This window comes from Dendropsophus ebraccatus, chromosome 1 (assembly GCF_027789765.1).
Source record: "Dendropsophus ebraccatus isolate aDenEbr1 chromosome 1, aDenEbr1.pat, whole genome shotgun sequence".
In the NCBI taxonomy this organism is placed as follows: domain Eukaryota; kingdom Metazoa; phylum Chordata; class Amphibia; order Anura; family Hylidae; genus Dendropsophus; species Dendropsophus ebraccatus.
In genome coordinates, this window is record NC_091454.1 from 217,968,337 (window position 1) to 217,990,482 (window position 22,146).

The following is a 22,146-nucleotide window of genomic DNA, read 5'->3' on the forward strand; positions in this document are numbered from 1 at the left end:
ACTCCATCTATACAGTACATGTATATACAGGACCCCCTACTCCATCTATACAGTACATGTATATACAGGACCCCCTACTCCATCTATACAGTACATGTATATACAGGACCCCCTACTCCAACTATACAGTACATGTATATACAGGACCCCCTACTCCATCTATACAGTACATGTACATACAGGGCCCCCTACTCCATCTATACAGTATATGTATATACAGGACCCCCGACTCCATCTATACAGTACATGTATATACAGGGCCCCCTACTCCATCTATACAGTATATGTATATACAGGACCCCCTACTCCATCTATACAGTACATGTATACAGGACCCCCTACTCCATCTATACAGGACATGTATATACAGGGCCCCCTACTCCATCTATACAGTACATGTATATACAGGGCCCCCTACTCCATCCATACAGTACATGTATATACAGGACCCCCTACTCCATCTATACAGTACATGTATATACAGGACCTCCTACTCCATCCATACAGTACATGTATATACAGGGCCCCCTACTCCATCTATACAGTACATGTATATACAGGACCCCCTACTCCATCCATACAGTACATGTATATACAGGACCCCCTACTCCATCTATACAGTACATGTATATACAGGGCCCCCTACTCCATCTATACAGTACATGTATATACAGGACCTCCTACTCCATCTATACAGTACATGTATATACACAACCCCCTACTCCATCTATACAGTATATGTATATACAGGACCCCCTACTCCATCTATACAGTACATGTATATACAGGACCCCCTACTCCATCTATACAGTACATGTATATACAGGACCCCCTACTCCATCTATACAGTACATGTATATACAGGACCTCCTACTCCATCTATACAGTACATGTATATACACAACCCCCTACTCCATCTATACAGTACATGTATATACAGGACCCCCTACTCCATCCATACAGTACATGTATACAGGACCCCCTACTCCATCTATACAGTACATATATATACAGGGCCCCTTACTCCATCTATACAGTACATGTATATACAGGACCCCCTACTCCATCCATACAGTACATGTATATACAGGACCCCCTACTCCATCTATACAGTATATGTATATACAGGACCCCCTACTCCATCCATACAGTACATGTATATACAGGACCCCCTACTCCATCTATACAGTACATGTATATACAGGGCCCCCTACTCCATCTATACAGTACATGTATATACAGGACCTCCTACTCCATCTATACAGTACATGTATATACACAACCCCCTACTCCATCTATACAGTACATGTATATACAGGACCCCCTACTCCATCTATACAGTACATGTATATACAGGACCCCCTACTCCATCTATACAGTACATGTATATACAGGACCCCCTACTCCATCTATACAGTACATGTATATACAGGACCTCCTACTCCATCTATACAGTACATGTATATACAGGACCCCCTACTCCATCTATACAGTACATGTATATACAGGACCCCCTACTCCATCCATACAGTACATGTATACAGGACCCCCTACTCCATCTATACAGTACATATATATACAGGGCCCCCTACTCCATCTATACAGTACATGTATATACAGGACCCCCTACTCCATCCATACAGTACATGTATATACAGGACCCCCTACTCCATCTATACAGTATATGTATATACAGGACCTCCTACTCCATCCATACAGTACATGTATATACAGGGCCCCCTACTCCATCCATACAGTACATGTATATACAGGACCCCCTACTCCATCCATACAGTACATGTATATACAGGACCCCCTACTCCATCTATACAGTACATGTATATACAGGACCCCCTACTCCATCTATACAGTACATGTATATACAGGACCTCCTACTCCATCTATACAGTACATGTATATACACAACCCCCTACTCCATCTATACAGTACATGTATATACAGGACCCCCTACTCCATCTATACAGTACATGTATATACAGGACCCCCTACTCCATCTATACAGTACATGTATATACAGGACCTCCTACTCCATCTATACAGTACATGTATACAGGACCCCCTACTCCATCTATAGAGTACATGTATATACAGGACCTCCTACTCCATCTATACAGTACATGTATACAGGACCCCCTACTCCATCTATACAGTACATGTATATACAGGACCCCCTACTCCATCTATACAGTACATGTATATACACGACCCCCTACTCCATCTATACAGTACATGTATATACAGGACCCCCTACTCCATCTATACAGTACATGTATACAGGACCCCCTACTCCATCTATACAGTACAGGTATATACAGGACCCCCTACTCCATCTATACAGTACATGTATATACCGGACCCCCTACTCCATCTATACAGTACATGTATACACAGGGCCCCCTACTCCATCTATACAGTACATGTATATACAGGGCCCCCTACTCCAACTATACAGTACATGTATATACAGGGCCCACTACTCCATCTATACAGTACATGTATATACAGGGCACAACAGGTATACCAAACTGTGACTGGGTAACACTGCTACACCAGACCTGACCAATACCGCCATACTGTGCTGGATAACACTGTCATACCAGACCTGACCAATACCGCCATACTGTGACTGGATAACACTGCCAGACCTGACCAATACCGCCATACTGTGACTGGATAACACTGCCAGACCTGACCAACACCACCATACTTTGACTAGATAACACCTCCATACCAGACCTGACCAATACCGCCATACTGTGACTGGATAACACCTCCATACCAGACCTGACCAATACCGCCATACTGTAACTGGATAACACTGCCATACCAGACCTGACCAATACCGCCATACTGTGCTGGATAACACCATCATATCAGACCTGACCAATACTGCCATACTGTGACTGGATAACACCGCTATACCAGACCTGACCAATACCACCATACCGTGACTGGATAACACCGCCACACCAGACCTGACCAATACCGCCATACTGTGACTGGATAACACCCCCATACCAGACATGACCAATACCGACACACTGTGACTGAATAACACTGCCATACGGGTAAATACAACCCTGCAGGTATACAGGACACTACAGGTATACAGGACCCCAAAACTATACACTACAAGTGCACGGGACCTCCACAAAACTATATACTACAGGTATACAGGACCCCAAAATTTACACTACAGGTATACAGGACCCCAAAACTATATACTACAGGTATACAGGACCTCCACCAACTATATACTTCAGGTATACAGGACCTCCACCAACTATTTACTACAGGTATACAGGACCCCAAACTATACACTACAGGTATACAGGACCCCAAAACTATACACTACAGGTATACAGGAACTCCACCAACTATATACTACAGGTATATAGGACCCCAAACTATACACTACAGGTATACAGGACCTCAAAACCATACACTACAGGTATACAGGACCTACACCAACTCTATAATACAGGAATACAGCACCTTCACCAACTCTATACTACAAGTATACAGGACCCCAAATATACTACAGGTATACAGGAACTCCACCAGCTATATACTACAGGTATATAGGACCCCAAACTATACACTACAGGTATACAGGACCTCCACCAACTCTATACTATAGTTATACAGGACCCTCAAACTATTTACTACAGGTATACAGGACCCCCGAACTATATACTACAGGTATACAAGACCTCCACCAATTATACACTACAGGTATACAGCACCAACTATATACTACAGGTATACAGGACCCCCGAACTATACAGTACAGGTATACAGGACCTTCACCAACTGTACACTGCAGGTATACAGGACCTCCCTCAACTATACACTATAGGTATACAGCCCCCCCAACTATGCACTACAGATATGCGAGACCCCTAAAAACTATACATTGTGGGTATACAGAACCCCTCCAACTATGCACTACAGGTATACACTAATTCCACTGATTAACTCAGATGAAACAATACCTTTAGCTTGGCCTCCTGGGCACCTTAGAACAAATCTAATTAACACACTAACACTTTATACCCGGGCAGCGCCGGGTACATTTTCTAGTATATCATAAAAATCAAAGTCTGTCTGTCTGTCTGTCTTTCCGTCTGTCTGTCTGTCTGTCCTCTATAGACTTCCACACGCCTGAACCGTTTGACCCCAAATTTGGCACACAGATACATTGGGTGCCCAGGAAGGTTATTGCGAAGGTCCCGTCCCCGCCAGATGTACAGGAGGGGAGGGGGAGGGGAAAGAGAGGCGCCCCATAGAGATGAATGGGAAAATCTCCTCACTGCAAACACAGGTGAGGAGATTAGCTGCAGCAGACACGGCAGTTGGAGCCTTAGCAACCAATAGGATTACTGCTTTCATTTTCACAGGGAGCAATGGTTGCTAGGGAAGCTGCCTCACAACATCCACAGTAATAACTGGTAGACCCCCTACTCCATCTATACAGTACATGTATACAGGACCCCCTACTCCATCTACACAGTACATGTATACAGGACCCCCTACTCCATCTATACAGTACATATATATACAGGACCCCCTACTCCATCTATACAGTACATGTATACAGGACCCCCTACTCCATCTATACAGTACATGTATATACAGGGCCCCCTACTCCATCTATACAGTACATGTATACAGGACCCTTTACTCCATCTGTACAGTACATGTATACAGGACCCCCTACTCCATCTGTACAGTACATGTATATACAGGACCCCCTACTCCATCCATACAGTACATGTATATACAGGACCTCCTACTTCATCTATACAGTACATGTATATACAGGACCCCCTACTCCATCTATACAGTACATGTATATACAGGGCACAACAGGTATACCAAACTGTGACTAGGTAACACTGCTACACCAGACCTGACCAATACCGCCATACTGTGCTGGATAACACTGCCAGACCTGACCAATACCGCAATACTGTGACTGGATAACACCTCCATACCAGACCTGACCAATACCGCCATACTGTGACTGGAAAACACTGCCACACAAGACCTGACGAATACCGCCATACTGTGACTGGATAACACTGTCATACCAGACCTGACCAATACCGACATACTGTGCTGGATAACACTGCCAGACCTGACCAATACCGCAATACTGTGACTGGATAACACCTCCATACCAGACCTGACCAATACCGCCATACTGTGACTGGATAACACCGCCACACAAGACCTGACCAATACCGCCATACTGTGACTGGATAACACTGTCATACCAGACCTGACCAATACCGCCATACTGTGACTGGATAACACCGCCACACCAGACCTGACCAATACCGCTATACTGTGCTGGATAACACTGTCATACCAGACCTGACCAATACCGCCATACTGTGACTGGATAACACTGCCATACCAGACCTGACCAATACTGCCATACTGTGCTGGATAACACTGTCATACCAGACCTGACCAATACCGCCATACTGTGACTGGATAACACTGCCATACCAGACCTGACCAATACCGGCAAACTGTGACTGGGTAACACCATCATATCAGACCTGACCAATACTGCCATACTGTGACTGGATAACACCGCTATACCAGACCTGACCAATACCACCATACCGTGACTGGATAACACCGCCACACCAGACCTGACCAATACCGCCATACTGTGACTGGATAACACCCCCATACCAGACATGACCAATACCGACACACTGTGACTGAATAACACTGCCATACGGGTAAATACAACCCTGCAGGTATACAGGACACTACAGGTATACAGGACCCCAAAACTATACACTACAAGTGGACGGGACCTCCACAAAACTATATACTACAGGTAAACAGGACCCCAAACTTTACACTACAGGTATACAGGACCCCCCCAGCTATACACTATAGGTATACAGCCCCACCCAACTATGCGCTACAGATATGCGAGACCCCTAAAAACTATACATTGTGGGTAAACAGAACCCCTCCAACTATGCACTACAGGTATACACTAATTCCACTGATTAACTCAGATGAAACAATACCTTTAGCTTGGCCTCCTGGGCACCTTAGAACAAATCTAATTAACACACTGACACTTTATACCCAGGCAGCGCCGGGTACATTTTCTAGTAAGTATATATATATATATATATATATATATATATATATATATATAGATCCAGCCCTGGTGAATGTGTTGAACCTGTGGGACTCCTCCTCCCTTAGACCACACTTCTGTGGGAAGCTGTCTAAGAAGAGGTCATGTTACCAAAGTTCTATATATCCTTTCACATGTGACCCAGTAGTCAAGGGGGGGTGCCTACCTACCCAGGAGACTACCTACTGGGGGATGTGGTTGTAGCTACATGGGGAATAATACTTACTAGGAGATGGGCTACCTGCACAAAGAGTATTATATGGAGTCAGAACTACTATATTGGGGTACAATGGGGACCGAACTACTATATAAGGGAACAGGGGTGACCTATCTACTACACAAGGGCAAAGAGAGCACTTACAATATATAGAAGCAGGCAAAATACAATACTATATGTGAGCTCAAAGAGGCCTAATTAATAAATGGGGACATAAAGGGGTCCAACAACTATAAGGGGGCACAGGGGACATTTGTACTTTATAAATGCAAAGTGGAACTTATATGGATGCACATACACAAATACTATATGTATGTAAAGAGGAGGCCTAAATGCTATATGCAGGCACAGAAGGGCCTAACATTTATACAGAAGGGTTTTACTACTATAAGGTGACAGGGGGATCAAAGTACTATATTGTGGTTTAGATGGGCCTAACTACTATATGGATGCACAGAGAAGGCCTAACTACTATATGGATGCACAGAGAAGGCCTAACAACTGTATGGAGGTACAAAAAAGGCCTAACTACTTTATGGATGCACAGAGAAGGCCTAACTACTGTACGGAGGTACATTGGGCCTAACTATATTGAGGCAAGGGGGGGGGGGATTCATCTACTATATGAGGGTGCAGATGGGGTCCTTTCTACTATGTGAGCAAATTGAGAGGGCCTAAGTACTAACTGGGGACCAAAATCGGGCCTAAATACTTCATAGGGCATAAAGTGGGCACTGCTACAGTGTTGAGCAATACAGAGGGTGACTTTGTATAGAGGAGACAAAATCTTTGTCTGGGAGATTCTGCAGAGATGATGTATCACCAGAAGAAGTTTTCATGATGGCCGGGCCCGATGGAGAAGAAAAGGAAAAGTGAGCAACTCCCAACAGTGAAGACGTCCCCCTGTGAATCTCTAAATATAACTGCACTGTAATTACTTAAAGGGGTTATCCAGGATTAGTACAACACATCAATTTCTTCTAAAGCCAGAGGAAGAAATAACAAGAGGTAAACTCCACCCCCTGCTTTAGAAAACCAGGGACAATAAAATGAACACCTTGTTGCGTAGATCACTATAGATGGTTTCATTAACACCTATGCCCTAGGCTGCCAGGGATTCTAACATTAATCCCTTACTACCAGAAATTCTTACATTAACCTCTTCCCTATCCTGGACCACAGGGAATGATCACATTATCAGCTTACTTCCCCAGACCACCAGGGATGCTTCTATTAACCTCTTCCCTGCACCCTGGAGACATTCAATTCTTTTACTATACTCAACAACCAGGACTGCTAACATTAACCCTTTACTACCCTAGACCATCAGGGATACTGGCACTAGTTCCTTACTGTTTTAGACCACTAAGGATGCTGACATTAACCCTTTAGCTCTTGACCACAAGTGATGATGACAATAACCTCTTTAATACACTAGATTATGCAGAGTGCTTAAAAGAACCCCTTCCCTGGACCACCAGGGATGACTACATTAGGAATTTAATTTAGACCAGCAAGGATGCTAACATTAACCGCTTGCTACCTTAGACCACCACAGATCACACTACCTAGACCACACCAGATCACATGAAATGCTAATATTAACCCATTACTGCCCTGGACCACCAGGGATCCTAACATTAACCTCCTACTGCTGTAGACTACCAAAAGGGCTTCTGGTATAATAGATCACAAGAAATGCTGACATTTTCCCCTTTGATATTTTAGTGCTTAAAGGGGAACTCCGGCAATTTTTTTCTTCAAAATCAACAAGGGTCAGAAAGTTATGCAGATTTTTATTTTACTTCTGTTATCAGCTGCTGTATGTCCTGCAGGAAGTGGTGTAGTCTTGGAGGTCTGGCACAGTGCTCTCTGCTGCCACCTCTGCCCATGTCAGGAACTGTCCAGAGCAGTAGAGGTTTTCTATAGGGATTTATTACTGCTTGGGACAGTTCCTGACATGGACAGAGGGGGCAGAGAGCACTGTGTCAGACTGGAAAGAATACACCACTTCCTGCAGGGCATGCAGCAGCTGATAAGTACTGGAAGACTGGAGATTTTTTTTAAATAGAAGTAAATTACAAATCTGTTTGTAGGTTTGAAAGAAAAAAAAATTCTACAGAGTTTCCCTTCAAGGATGTTATTCTATTTAGACAACTGCAGTAGTGGTGTTAACCCTAGACCACCAGGGATAATACATATACTTATAGCGTAATTAATAATAAGAAGGATGAAGGGTACAGAGACTAAATGAGAGCTATAAGACAGGGCCCTGTGCTGAACCCTATTTGTGAGCTCGGTTTTCTCTCAGAAGGCTGCCAGCACCTTGTGACACCATATCAGAGACCAAAACACTGTTCTCAGCGTATAGGTCCTAGTATACGGGGAATGGAGAGTGACAGGAGCCGCCAGTATTCATTAGTAAGATTCGGTTTCTCAATTCATTATTGAAAAGCGGAAAGAGACTCGGATGAATGAAGTGTCATATTCTGAGGAGAACCCAGCGCCAGGAATTAACACTCTCAGCGCCAGCTACTTACACACTTTCCATGCCTAGGGTAGGGATTCATCTGTCCGGCTACCATCTGGAGCCACCAGAACCCAGAAGAGGAGGTCATCAGTGCTAGAGGTATGGGCCTGAGGAGGTCATCAAAACTGGAGATATGAGCCTGAGGAGGTCATCAATACTGGAGATATGAGCCTGAGGAGGTCATCAGTACTGGAGATATGAGCCTGAGGAGGTCATCAGTACTGGAGGTATGAGCCTGAGGAGGTCATCAGTACTGGAGGTATGAGCCTGAGAGGGTCATCAGTACTGGAGATATGAGCCTGAGAGGGTCATCAGTACTGGAGATATGAGCCTGAGGAGGTCATCAGTAATGGAGATATGAGCCTGAGGAGGTCATCAGTACCCAGGATATGAGCCTGAGGAGGTTATCAGTACTGGAGATATGAACCTAAGGAGGGCATCACTACTGGAGATATGAGCCTGAAGAGGTCATCAGCGCTGGAGATATGAACCTAAGGAAGTCATCAGTGCTGGAGATATGAGCCTGACGAGATTATCAGTACCCAGAATATGAGCCTGAGGAGGGCATCACTACTGGAGATATGAGCCTGAGGAGGTCATCAGTACTGGAGATATACGCCTGAGGGGGGTCATCAGTACTGGATATATGAACCTGAGGAGGTCATCAGTACTTGAGATATGAGCCTAAGGAGGTTATCAGTACTGGATATATGAGCCTGAGGAGGTTATCAGTACTGGAGATATGGGCCTAAGGAGGTCATCAGTGCTGGAGATATGAGCCTGAGGAGGTCATCAGAACCCAGGATATGAGCCTGAGGTGGTTATCAGTACTGGAGATATGAGCCTGAGGGGGGCATCACTACTGGAGATATGAGCTTGAGGAGGTCATCAGTACTGGAGATATGGTCCTGAGGAGGTCATCAGTGCTTGAGAAATGGGCCTGAGGAGGTCATCAGTACTGGGGGTATGAGCCTAAGGAGGTCATCTAAACTAGAGATATGAGCCTGAGGAGGTCATCAGTACTGGAGGTATAAGCCTGAGGTCATCTAAACTAGAGATATGAGCCTGAGGAGGTCATCAGTACTGGAGGTATAAGACTGAGGAGGTCATCATTACCCAGGATATGAGCCTGAGGAGGTCATCAATACTGGAGGTATGAGCCTGAGGAGGTCAACAGTACTGGAGATATGAGCCTGAAGAGGTCATCAGTACTGGAGATATGAGCCTGAGGAGGTCATCCGTACTGGAGATATGAGCCTGAGGAGGTCATCAGTACTGGAGATTTGAGCCTGAGGAGGTCATCAGTACTGGAGGTATGAGCCTGAGGAGGTCATCAGTACTGGAGGTATGAGCCTGAGGAGGTTACCAGTACTGGAGATATGAGCCTGAAGAGGTCATCAGTACTGGAGATATGAGCCTGAGGAGGTCAACAGTACTGAAGATATGAGCCTGAGGAGGTTATCAGTACCCAGGATATGAGCCTGAGGAGGTTATCAGTACTGGAGATATGAGTCTGAGGAGGGCATCACTACTGGAGATATGAGCCTGAGGAGGGCATCACTACTGGAGATATGAGCCTGAGTAGGTTACCAGTACTGGAGATATGAGCCTGAGGAGGTCATCAGTACTGGAGATATGAGCCTGAGGAGGTCATCAGTACTGGAGATATACGCCTGAGCGGGTCATCAGTACTGGATATATGAACCTGAGGAGATCATCAGTACTTGAGATATGAGCCTGACGGGGTCATCAGTATTGGAGGTATAAGCCTGAAGGCTGGTGACAGGTAACAATGAGGCATGGTGGCCCTTTAAATATCATTTCTGTTGAGTTCAAATTCAACTCCACCTATAAAATAAATGAAAAAATAATCAGACCAAATCAAATAATTTCAGATTTGCACATTGAGGATCTGTTCACACAACGCCAAAATGACGGCCAAAATGAAAACCACACTGAATTATTTAGAGAGGAAATAAAAAAAAACTAAAATAATGTGGTGACGTAGAGTGAACAGCCAATCATTGGGGATGGGGATTAGGCACCAGAGATCATTGGGTTATAAGGGGGAGGTGCCAGAGATCATTGGGCCATAAAGGGGAGGTACCAGAGATCATTGGGTTATAAGGGGATAAGCCAGAGTTCATTGGGCCTTAAAGGAGGAGGTGTCAGAGATCATTAGGTTATAAGGGGGAGGTGCAAGAGATCATGAGGTTATAAGGGGGAGGTTCCAGAGATCATTAGGTTATAAGGGGGAGGTTCCAGAGATCATTTGATTATAAAGGGGAGGCGCCAGAGATCTTTAGGCTATAAGGGGGAGGTGCCAGATATCATTAGGCTATAAGAGGGAGGGGCCAGAGATCATTATGTTATAAGGGGGAGGTCCCAGAGATCATGAGCTAGGGGGAGGTTCCAGACATCGTTGGGTTATAAGTGGGAGGTGCCAGAGATCATAAGTTATAAGGAGGAGGAGCCAGAGATCAATAGGTTATAAGGTTGAGGTCCCAGAGATCATTAGGTTATAAGGGGGAGGTTCCAGAGATCATTTGATTATAAAGGGGAGGCGCCAGGGATCTTTAGGCTATAAGGGGGAGGTGCCAGATATCATTAGGCTATAAGGGGGAGGGGCCAGATATCATTATGTTATAAGGGGGAGGTCCCAGAGATCATGAGCTAGGTGGAGGTTCCAGACATCGTTGGGTTATAAGTGGGAGGTGCCAGAGATCATAAGTTATAAGGAGGAGGGGCCAGAGATCATTAGGTTATAAGGTGGAGGTCCCAGAGATCATGGAGCTATAAGAGGGAGGTGCCAGAGATCAAGGGGTAATAAGGGGGAGGTGCCAGAGATAATTGGGTTAAAAGGGGAGGTGCCAGAAATTATTAGGCTATAAGGGGGAGGTGCCAGAGAGCATTAGGATACAATGGGGAGGTGCCAGACATTAATAAGTTACAAGGGAGAGGGGCCAGACATCATTAGGTTAAAAGGGGAGGTAATTAATGATTATAATGTTAGGAGATCCATCAAGAAGAACTATTGTAGAAGAGGAAGGTGTCAGGAAGCATAAGGATAAAAGTGGGAGATGTCAGGAAGCGTTAGAAGTAGGAGAGATGAGTGAGCTGTCGGAAGAGTTAGGGCAGGAATGATATCTGTCAGAAAGCATCAGGATAAAGGTGTCAGGAATATCATTATGTTGGGGGCGGTCACTAGACTGCAGCTGGGTTCTAATAATGGCTACTAGTACTTAGATACCCCCAGGACTTACGGTAGGGCAGATTAGTGGGATCTATCAGCAGTCAGGCATCTTTGTTAAAACAATATAACCGGACTAAAATACTATAATAAATAAAATGACCAATCCTGGCCTGGTTTATATTCTCTGTCTTTGGCATCTTGTACTGTAGATGCTATAACATTGCAGCCCTGTCTCTTATTCTCCTGCTTTTCTATCTGGCTTTAAAAAAAAAAACAAGCTTAAACTGTGAAATATAATAACCTGTGAATTATCTCTTCTATAAAAATAGGACACTTCAGATAAGACACTTGCAGACTGTCTGGAGGTTAGAGGAGAAGCCGCAGGCCCATCACATGTATACATAACACCTGCCATAAATAGCAGAACAACTATGTACACTCTTAAAGGGGAAGGATACCAGGAATAAAAATGAAACGGCTCCTGCTAAAATCTAGAAAAAATGTAAAATCTCCACTCTGTTCTTCTGGGAATCAAAAGAAGAAGAAGGTCCAACTAATGAAGAGTCCAACATAGAAGCCTAAACCCAATATAGTTTTATAGTAGTTATATTCCTGTATTTAGGGGCAGTATTATAGTAGTTATATTCCTGTATATAGGAGCAGTATTATAGTAGTTATATTCCTGTATATAGGAGCAGTATTATAGTAGTTATATCACTGTATATAGGGGCAGTATTATAGTAGTTATATTCCTGTATTTAGGGGCAGTATTATAGTAGTTATATTCCAGTATATAGGAGCAGTATTATAGTAGTTATATTCCTGTATATAGGAGCAGTATTATAGTAGTTATATTCTTGTATATAGGAGCAGTATTATAGTAGTTATATTCTTGTATATAGGAGGCAGTATTATAGTAGTTATATTCCTGTATATAGGAGCAGTATTATAGTAGTTATATTCCTGTATTTAGGGGCAGTATTATAGTAGTATATTCCTGTATATAGGGGGCAGTATTATAGTAGTTATATTCCTTTATGTAGGAGCAGTATTATAGTAGTTATATTCTTGTATATAGGAGGCAGTATTATAGTAGTTATATTCCTGTATATAGGAGCAGTATTATAGTAGTTATATTCTTGTACATAGGAGCAGTATTATAGTAGTTATATTCTTGTATATAGGAGGCAGTATTATAGTAGTTATATTTTTGTATATAGGAGCAGTATTATAGTAGTTATATTCCTGTTTATAGGAGCAGTATTATAGTAGTTATATTCCTGTATATAGGAGCAGTATTATAGTAGTTATATTCTTGTACATAGGAGCAGTATTATAGTAGTTATATTCTTTTATATAGGAGGCAGTATTATAGTAGTTATATTCTTGTATATAGGAGCAGTATTATAGTAGTTATATTCTTGTATATAGGGGCAGTATTATAGCATTTATATTCTTGTATATAGGAGCAGTATTATAAAAGTGATATTCTGGTACATACTTACTGTACTGTTATAGTAGTTAGCAATGACGTAGTGAAGCCAGACATTACTTTGTCATAACAATAGCTAAAAGGTTCTGGAAACTTTTACGCTTCCTCTGCTGAACCTGACTTCTGAGCAGTTTTCCCTTCCTCCTCCCTTCTTGATGCCACTTTACAGCATACAGTGACCTTGATTGCCGCTATTTTCTAGGTCAGTATCCTAGGACAGAATGAGCTCATTGATCCTTAGGATATAATAAGGTATTTAGTGGAAATGTCTGCCGCATGGATGGTGATATCATTAGTACATGGCGCTGCTCTTCCTCCAGATGGTGATTCGGCTCCTTCTTCATCCCTGGTGTCACATGGATCGGCAGTACAGCCTCCTTTCTTGCAGGCTAATATATTCTCCATTTCGCCTTCCCTCTCTGTTTCTATTTTTTCCTCCTTCAGCGCTCTTGTCACATTCCTCTAGTTTGTTCCTTGCGGATTTCACGCCCTCGTGTATTCGTGCACTGCTTTACATGAGTCACTCGCCCGCTGCCGCCCGCCACCCCCCCTCCTCTGTCCTTCTATATATACATGCTGGTATAGCTGATGTCTTCCAGCTACACTGTACTGGGCACTTACCCAACATCTCCTTCCATTCATCTACACTCCTCTTCTCCAAACTCCGACATACCATAAAAATAATACGACCGCTAACTGCACAGAGGTCATCCGACATGTCATACATATTATAATATAAAATCCTGCCCCTCTGTATGATTATGTCATATCTGTGTCAGCCCTCACTACAGCTCTGGAATTACATTTATGAATAAAGAATTTGTATATAAGCAGTATATAGGGGCAGTTGTATAGAGGAAGTATATGGGGCAGTTGTATAGAAGCGGTACATAGGAGGCAGTTTTATATAAGAAGTACATAGGGGGCAGTTGTATCTGAGCAGTATATAGGGGGCATTTGTATATAAGCAGTATATAGGGGCAGTTGTATATAAGCAGTATATAGGGGGCAGTTGTATATAAGCAGTATATAGGGAGCAGTTGTATGTAAGCAGTACATAGGGGGCAGTTGTATATAAGCAATATATAGGGGGCAGTTGTATATAAGCAATATATAGGGGGAAGTTGTATATAAGCAGTATATAGGGGGCAGTTGTATATAAGAGTATATTGGGGTAGCTTCAGGGGCGTAGCTAATGTCTCTCGGGCCCTGGTGCAAGAGGTCAACTTGCCCCCCCCCCCTCCTCAACCAAGCGATGCTATCGGTATGTATGTATATATATATATATATATATATATATATCTCAAGACTGATATTACTAATAATACTAGTATACAGGAAATATCACCATACATATTACCGCCATACTGTTAATAACCAAATCCTGTATACTGAGACCAATATTGCCAATAATACCAGTATATAGGAAGGAAATATTACCGCCACACCACAACCACCATATTGTTACTGACCAGATCCTGAATACTAAATCCAATAAAACACAGTACCAGATAACAAGTAACAAATAACACCACTACATACTGACTAACACAACCGCTGCTACTGACTAATACCACCACATACTGACTAATACTACCGTTGCTACTGACTAATACCTCCACTGCTACTGACCAACACCACCGCTGCTACTGACCAACACCACTACTACTGAATAACACCACCACATACTGACTAACACACCACATACTGACTAACACCACCGCTGCTACTGAATAACATCCACTGTACACAGATCACTATGAACTCATACAGTCATATAAAGGTTCCCCCAGCTCTACACAGGTCCTGTACACCATATACATTACAGTGCAGTTACATCAGGTGACTCACATGGGACGTCTTCTCTGATCGGAGTTTTTCCCTTTTCATCTTCTTCTTTTGTCCTGGGCCGTTATGAGAACTTCTCCGAGCCATGAATCCACAGAATCTGCCAGACAGACATGTTAGGCTCCTCACTTTGTCACCATCCTCATCTCTCTACACACTGCACATCTGTATTGGCCCCTTTACACTCTCATTTAGTGGGTAGGCTGACTATATGTGACTCCCTTATAGTATATGCCCCCTCTGTGGTCCACTATAGTACATACCCTATTGCATACACTCCCCATGTAGTCCCCCTTATAGATGGCCCCCCAATGTTTCCCCCTTATAGATGCGCCTTATAATGGCCCCCATTGTAATCCCCTTTATAGATGGCCCCCATTGTAATCCCCCTTTATAGATGGCCCCCATTGTAACCCCCTTTATAGATGGCCTCCATTGTAATCCCTCTTTATAGATGGCCCCCATTGTAATCCCCCTTTATAGATGTCCCCCATTGTAATCCCCCTTTATAGATGGCCCCCATTGTAATCCCTCTTTATAGATGGCCCCCATTGTAACCCCCTTTATAGATGGCCTCCATTGTAATCCCCCTTTATAGATGGCCCCCATTGTAATCCCCCTTTATAGATGGCCCCCATTGTAATCCCTCTTTATAGATGGCCCCCATTGTAACCCCCTTTATAGATGTCCCCCATTGTAATCCCCCTTTATAGATGGCCCCCATTGTAATCCCCCTTTATAGATGGCCCCCATTGTAACCCCCTTTATAGATGGCCTCCATTGTAATCCCTCTTTATAGATGGCCCCCATTGTAATCCCCCTTTATAGATGTCCCCCATTGTAATCCCCCTTTATAGATGGCCCCCATTGTAATCCCTCTTTATAGATGGCCCCCATTGTAATCCCTCTTTATAGATGGCCCGCATTGTAATCCCCCTTTATAGATGTCCCCCATTGTAACCCCCTTTATGATGCCATTATAATGGCCCCCAGTCTGTGCAAAAAAACAAAAACACACAACTCACCTGACAACTTGCTCCCCCGCCGTGTCTCTGTCCTCCTCGGTCCGTCTGTCGGCTGCCGCGCGGCTCCCGGCTCCATGTCTGTCCCGTCCCCGGCCGCATACGCACCATAGAGCTCTGTGTATGCTGGGGATGTAACTTCTGGCACAGAGGTCACTGCAGTTGTATATAAGCAGTGTATAGGGGGCAGTTGTATATAAGCAGTATATAGGGGCAGTTGTATATAAGCAGTATATAGGGGCAGTTGTATATAAGCAGTATATAGGGGGCAGTTGTATATAAACAGCACATAGGGGCAGTTGTCTATAAGCAGTATATAGAGGGCAGTTGTATATAAGCAATATATAGGGGGCAATTGTATATAAGCAGTACATAGGGGCAGTTGTATAGAACAGTGATTTTCAACCTTTTTTGAGCCGCGGCACGCTTTTTATACTTAAAAAATCCCGGGGCACACCACCAACCAAAATGGCACAAAATGACACTAAAACAGTACATATTATACATATAGTTAATAATATAGATTCTAAATGTATTTATACTCACTAAGTGTGAAACCTGGGCCTGTTTTCTTCTCCCCCCTGTGCTTCTCTCCACCATGCTTCTCTCCTGTGCTTCTCTCCACCATGCTTCTCTCCTGTGCTTCTCTCCCCCATGCTTCTCTCTACCATACTTCTCCCACCTGCTTCTCTTCTGTGCTTCTCTCCCCCATGCTTCTCTCCTGTACTTCTCTCCCCCATGCTTCTCTCCACCATACTTCTCCCCCCTGCTTCTCTCCTGTGCTTCTCTCCCCCATGCTTCTCTCCTGTGCTTCTCTCCCCCCTGCTTCTCTCCCCCCTGCTTCTCTCCCCCATGCTTCTCCCCCCTGCTTTTCTCCTGTGCTTCTCTCCCCCATGCTTCTCCCCCCTGCTTTTCTCCTGTGCTTCTCTCCCCCTGCTTCTCTCCTGTGCTTCTCTCCCCCATGCTTCTCCCCCCTGCTTTTCTCCTGTGCTTCTCTCCCCCCTGCTTCTCTCCTGTGCTTCTCTCCCCCCTGCTTCTCTCCTTTGCTTATCTCCCCCATGCTTTTCTACTGTGCTTCTCTCCACCATACTTCTCTCCCCCCTGCTTCTCTCCCCCATCCCCAGGTTTCTCTCCCCCCCTTCCTTCTCACCTCCTGCGAGATGGTCGCCGCTGCTGTCCGCCTCATCTACTGGCCGCCCGTAGGGCCCGGACGTGCTCCTCCAATCAGCGGAGACCAGGAGCGTGGTGCGCTGCAGCGCACCACGCAACCGCCCACATTATAATCCGCCACTGATCGCTGCGCATTGCCGGTGAACAAAACACAGGGGCACCATAGTTTTGGGAACTTTCCCTGCGGCACACCCGACCATGGCACACTGGTTGAAAATCACTGGTATAGAAGCACTATATAGGGGGCAGTTGTATATACGCAGTACATAGGGGCAGTTGTATAGAAACAGTACATAGGGGGCAGTTGTATATAAGCAGTATATAGGGGGCAGTTGTATATAAGCAGTATATAGGGGCAGTTGTATAGAAACAGTACATAGGGGCAGTTTGTAAATAAGCAGTATATAGGGGGCAGTTGTAAAGAAGTAGTATATGAGGGCAGCTGTATATAAGCAGTATATTGGGGCAGCTGTATATAAGTAGTATATGGGGGCAGCTGTATATAAGCAGTATATGGGGGCAGCTGTATATAAGCAGTATATGGGGGCAGTTGGATATAGGGGGCAGTAATAAACTTGACCCCTATAATAGATTTCCTATCCTTGGATATAATTGTCCCCTGTGACCCTTCCATCTCTCATGTAGCTATAATCCCCTGACTACAGAATGCCGTGTTGGTATCGGTGGTGGGGCAGGGTGGAGGCTGGGGGGGGGGGGGGGTCCATATTAGTAGACACTGCGATGACTTTGCTCTTCGCTGTCCCGGCAGCTCCACATCTGCTGACATTATGCAAACCCAGCAAGCGCCTCCATTTGCATCAGTTTTAGAGCTGTGACCGTGACGCCGCCTCGCTTCACTTTCCAAACCTTTAACATGGAAATTTACTGCAATCACAGCGTTAACCCCTGTGCCCCAACCCAGCACCTCCTACTTGTTCAGCATCTTGACAGACACATCTCTTGCTATCTGACATGCGTTGCCTTGACACCAGACATTGAACATTGATTGTATGGTCATGTAGATTGTCAGCCCCCGAGGGCAGGTCCTCTCTCCCTATATACCAGTCCGCCATTTACCTTCATGTAACGCGCTATGACTTTGTAACGTCCTATTTGTCACCTCCTATAACTTGTATAATACCAGTCGCTGCTTGTTCAGTGTCTTCACTGCTAAGGTGCATTGACAGACTGGTTATACATTAGCATTGCAAAGGTCCCATTCATCATTGTTAAAGGGGTACTCCATAAATGAAAAGTCACAGGCTAGGGACTAACCAGCTGGTCAGTGGTGATCAACTAATCACAACAACCTGCGCCCCTTATGATCGGTGAGGAATCCTTGTTATCCTGAGAATACTTTGAGTTCGGAATACCCCTTTAAAACGCACTTCTGCCTTATTTCAGCAGCACCCATCGCTATTTTGATGCAACTTTGAGTGTAAGTGGAGAAAAAACCCTTATGGCTTCTGTTTCACCACACCCTTCTGCTGGTTCAGTGGCTGCATACTCTTATGTAATCTGATAGGGAAAAATTTATAGTTTCAAAAATTATTTTCTTGTCTTTTTTCAACCTTTTTAACTATGTTACTGGTGCCAGAAAGTGCCAGAGATTTGTAATTTACTTCTATTAAAAAATCTATAGTATTCCAGTACTTATCAGCTGCTGTATGTCCTGCAGGAAGTGGAGTATTCTTTCCAATCTGACACAGTGCTCTCTGCTGCCACCTAAATCCACATAGAAAACCTCTACTGCTCTGGACAGTTCCTGATATGGACAGAGATGGCAGCAGATAGTGTGGTGATGCCCCGCTGTGAGGCGCGACCGGTCACTTGCCAGGTGGTGACGCCACACCGGTAGTGATTGGTCGAGGCACAGCTCAGAAAGGTACTATGTTGTCGTGATGCCAGTGCTGGTTGGGCACACAGGTATGCTGGCACACCTGCTTTTATTTCGAGTGGGCTGGCTATACCTTTTTCCCCTGTGGACAGTAACCTGCGGGGCTGTTGCGGAGTCCCTTGGGCAATTATCACGGTGATCCGGAGTGGAGTAGTGACCCACCGGGACTATTGGCACTGCCACCCACAGAAAGGGGAGATGACCCAAGGAAAGTGTGATTACTGTGTAGGTGCTTAGTGAAGAACCACAGAGTCCCGTTAAAATAAATACACTGTTGTTTACTGTGAAGATACTTGATACAGAGAACATATAATACACTTTCGCCTTGATATTTTGCTTTATACTCGACAGTCCAGATCTGTACTGAGAGTAGAGAGAGTGATAAAGCCGTGTTGGCTGGGTTGTGTGCTGAGACATAGGAAGGTTCAGAAAAGTAGAGAGGAGGATGTCGAGAGAGTTCCAACCCAAGTAGTACTGTGCTCTGCCGGAACTTTGGAGGTAGAATAAGTAGAATACTTGAGAGTAGAGAGAATACTTGTGCCCGTGTTTTGACTCTTTGGTCTTTGCACCACCTATTGCCCACCAGTGTCGGGTGACCCTTCCTAGAGGGTGACACAAGCCCCATATCTGTGATCGGCCGTCACATCCTCTCAGTCTCTCTCCCACTCTCTCTATAGCTGTGATCGGCCGTCACATTCTCCGTGTCTCTCTCGCTCTCTAGCTGGCTGTGATTGTCCGTCACATCTTCTCAGTCTCTCTCCCTCTCTCTGGCTGGCTGTGATCGTCCGTCACATTCTCAGTCTCTCTCCCGCTCTCTGTATAGCTGTGATCGTCCGTCACATCCTCTCAGTCTCTCTCTGGCTCTCTGTTTATTTGTGATCTACCGTCACATCCTCTCAGTATCTCTCCCGCTCTCTGGCTGGCTGTGATCGGCCGTCACATCCTCTCAGTCTCTCTCCAGCTCTCTGTATGGCTGTGATCGGCCGTCACATCCTCTCAGTCTCTCTCCAGCTCTCTGTATAGCTGTAATCAGCCGTCACATCCTCTCAGTCTCTCTCCCGCTCTCTGTATAGCTGTGATCGGCCGTCACATCCTCTCAGTCTCTTTCCCGCTCTCTGTATAGCTGTGATCGGCAGTCACGTCCTCTCTACCGCTCTCTGTATAGCTGTGATCGGCCGTCACATCCTCTCAGTCTCTCTCCAGCTCTCTGGCTGGCTGTGATCGGCCGTCACGTCCTCTCAGTCTCTCTCCCGCTCTCTGGCTGGCTGTGATCGGCCGTCACGTCCTCTCAGTCTCTCTCCCGCTCTCTGTATGGCTGTAATCGGCCGTCACATCCTCTCAGTCTCTCTCCAGCTCTCTGTATGGCTGTGATCGTCCGTCACATCCCCTCAGTCTCTCTCCCTCTCTCTGGCTGGCTGTGATCGGCCGTCACGACCTCTCAGTCTCTCTCCCGCTCTCTGTATAGCTGTGATCGGCCGTCACATCCTCTCAGTCTCTTTCCCGCTCTCTGTATAGCTGTGATCGGCAGTCACGTCCTCTCTACCGCTCTCTGTATAGCTGTGATCGGCCGTCACATCCTCTCAGTCTCTCTCCCGCTCTCTGGCTGGCTGTGATCGGCCGTCATATCCTCTCAGTCTCTCTCCAGCTCTCTGTATAGCTGTAATCGGCCGTCACATCCTCTCAGTCTCTCTCCCGCTCTCTGTATAGCTGTGATCGGCCGTCACATCCTCTCAGTCTCTCTCCAGCTCTCTGGCTGGCTGTGATCGGCCGTCACGTCGTCTCTCCCGCTCTCAGGCTGGCTGTGATCAGCCGTCACATCCTCTCAGTCTCTCTCCCGCTCTCTGTATAGCTGTAATCGCCCGTCACGTCCTCTCAGTCTCTCTCCCTCTCTCTGGCTGGCTGTAATCGGCCGTCACATCCTCTCAGTCTCTCTCCCGCTCTCTGTATAGCTGTGATCGGCCGTCACGTCCTCTCAGTCTCTCTCCCGCTCTCTGTATGGCTGTGATCGGCCGTCACATCTTCTCAGTCTCTCTCCGGCTCTCTGTATAGCTGTGATCGGCCGTCACATCCTCTCAGTCTCTCTCCCGCTCTCTGTATAGCTGTGATCGGCCGTCACATCCTCTCAGTCTCTCTCCAGCTCTCTGTATGGCTGTGATCGGCCGTCACATCTTCTCTACCGCTCTCTGGCTGGCTGTGATCGGCCGTCACATCCTCTCAGTCTCTCTCCCGCTCTCTGGCTGGCTGTGATCGGCCGTCACATCCTCTCAGTCTCTCTCCCGCTCTCTGTATGGCTGTGATTGGCCGTCACGTCCTCTCAGTCTCTCTCCCGCTCTCTGTATAGCTGTAATCGGCCGTCACATCCTCTCAGTCTCTCTCCCGCTCTCTGGCTGGCTGTGATCGGCCGTCACATCCCCTCAGTCTCTCTCCCGCTCTCTGTATAGCTGTGATCGGCCGTCACGTCCTCTCAGTCTCTCTCCCGCTCTCTGTATGGCAGTGATCGTCCGTCACATCTTCTCAGTCTCTTTCCCGCTCTCTGTATAGCTGTGATCGGCCGTCACATCCTCTCAGTCTCTCTCCAGCT

General features: G+C 45.5%; 1 protein-coding gene across 1 annotated transcript in view; it reads left to right on the plus strand.

The window, feature by feature from the left end:
- NAT16 (N-acetyltransferase 16 (putative)) overlaps positions 1–22,146 on the plus strand; it is a 56,884-nt gene that overhangs the window by 935 nt on the left and 33,803 nt on the right. The window lies entirely within an intron of this gene.